This window comes from Gregarina niphandrodes (genome assembly GCF_000223845.1).
Source record: "Gregarina niphandrodes unplaced genomic scaffold scaffold00003, whole genome shotgun sequence".
NCBI classification, from domain to species: domain Eukaryota; phylum Apicomplexa; class Conoidasida; order Eugregarinorida; family Gregarinidae; genus Gregarina; species Gregarina niphandrodes.
The window spans coordinates 418877-421438 of NW_011646045.1; positions in this window are offsets into that span (position 1 = coordinate 418877).

The window sequence follows — 2562 nt, forward strand, 5'->3', positions numbered from 1 at the left end:
CGGCTCCTCACCACGAGCGCACGCCTCCCGCCGCGGCGCTTCATCTGCCGGCCTACGACCTGAGCGCCGCACACGCTCTGTCTGAACCTCCAGGCCTCTCACATCCAGGCCCCTCATATCCAGGGCCCTCCCATCCTGTCCCCGGGCATCCTGGCTCCTGGCATCTTGGCTCCTCAGGGCAATGCAGCCCGCTACTTCCGCTAAACCTTCACGACTCGACAGCCAATCGCGGTCCAGGGGCGAACGATCCCGGTTCAGGGACGGACGGTCCCGGCCTCCTGCGGGTCCGAGTTGGTCTTTATAGTCGCCGGCGGTGTCTCGCTCTCTTGTTCGGGCGTCCAGTCGTGTCCGGGCGCGAGACGCCCAGACTCGCGAACTGGCCAGCTCTTCAGTCGGCCAGTCCAGGGACCCGGGTCGGTCCAGGGACCCGGGTCGGTCCAGGGACCCGTGCCGGTCCAGGGACTCCTGTCGGTCCAGGGACCCGGGTCGGTCCAAGGACCCGGGTCGGTCCAGGGACCCAGGCCGGTCCCTCGCACTCAGCCGGCTCTGGGCATGTGGGCGGTCCTGAGCAGGTGGCCGTTCCTGGGCAATCGCTCGGTCGCCGGGTGTGTCTTCGGGTTCGCCAGTTCCATCTTTTTGACTCCTTCGTGTGGGCACACTCGATAGCCTCGAGAAGACAGTCGAGCGCTGAACTTGGTCACACCACATCCCCCCGCCATTGAACTTGATTCCACGGCGGTCAGCGGACATGCATTTTTTAATCGGATGCAAATCCTTTGGCTCCGGGGCAAGCCCCCTTCTTCTGCCCCCAAGCCCGGGAGGGCATCTAATAGGGCAGAGAGGATCCCCAACACTTATAGGACTCTAAACTCCATGGCGATAGAGCCGTCTGTCATGGCTGTAGACGAGGCAGTGCCGTTCTCGGGGACACTGGCCCCCTCAAGGAAACTGCGCCCCACGAGAGTGGTTCGAAAGACACGACGGCGGGACCCACAGCCAATTGCTAACCCGGTTACGTTAGCTAGGCTGCAAGAGCAGTGGCTGGTGTACATCTTTGACCTTCTGGACTTCCCTCGGCCCCACAGTGCAGCTGAGCCGGAACCTAGCAAGAAGTCCGCGCCAAACGCCCGGCTCAGTTTGAAGATGGCAACGGCGTCCATCATGCTCTCTAAAGCCGAGCTCGTAGGGGCTGTCGCCTCTGTGATCCAAAGCACGAACCCGACGACCATCGGTATTACCGGAACTGTGCTGAATGAGACTGCAAACATGCTGTACATACAACACGCTGGCAAGGTATGACACACTGCATGTGAGTGACAAGGTTGTGTGTGTAACTTTGCATGTGTGGCATTGTCACGTCACCTGTGAAACTTTGTATGTGTGTTAGGTGTCGAAACTGATAAAAAAGGACTGCATCTTTGAGTTAGATCTTCGAGCACATGGTCGATTCCGCCTTGTGGGGAGCGCAATCGATCGACCACCGGATCATCGCGGAAAAGGCAAGCTTCGATATCCCGTGAATGAGTCGTACCAGTGTATACGGGCAGGGCGGCGTTATTAGTTAAGCTTTGAGATCTTGACGCGTTTTAGAGTAGGCGGGTCAAGTTCCCTTAATCGACGTCTCCTGCCGAGCACGTCATTCACCGTTTTTGCGTCCTTCTGTGCGGGAACGGAATTCTTCTGTTTTTCTTGGTTCTCCCAATCCGCTTTGACTAGAGCCACCCGGACGGCAGTCCGGTCCGATTCCCAAAGTTTGGCCACGCGCCGTGCCTCGAATTCGGAGCTGAGTTTGCTCGGGCTCATGGTCTTAATTTCGCCATCAGTGAAATCATTCTCGAGCTCCTCAAGTGCGGAATAAATGCCTTCCGGACGCCTTAGCCAGGCAGACCTAATGCGAATATTTCTGTAGGGCCCGTTGATGAAATCATTAAGTCTGATAGTGAAGTCGTGGGGATAGCGACCATTCTTCCCCACCCTGGACTCGCATAGAATCGCGTGTTCAGGGTGAGCGAGCTTCATGTAACCGTAATTCAATCGAGCTACCATTCGCTTCAAACTGACGCCGAAACCCTCCATTACCCTACCGATGGTCCAGGCTTCTTGCAACAGAGGATCGAGGGACGACTTGCCTAAAGAGAGCACCTTCCCATTTACCTTAATTGACGCCTTCTGACAACCACGCACTACGAAAGCCACGGTCATGTGCGCCAGCGAACAACTGTCTGTCCTCAGGGTCACTCGAGAGCCCGCCAGCTGACCACGATCCACCATGCTCTTCAGCTCCTGCTCCAAAATATGATCTCGTTTTCGTCGTCCACCCACTGTGAGTGTTTCGACTTCGACATTGCACACAAAGTACTTCCCCCCCGCTTCGTTAACCCATGGGTCCACTTCGTTAACCCATGGGTCCGTTTCGTTAACCGACGGGGCCGTTTCGTTAACCGACGGGGCCGTTTCGGTAACCGACGGGGCCGTTTCGGTAACCGACGGGGCCGTTTCGGTAACCGACGGGGCCGGCGGGTTCTCAACAAGCTCTTGCGGAAGCGGCCTTACCTCATATTG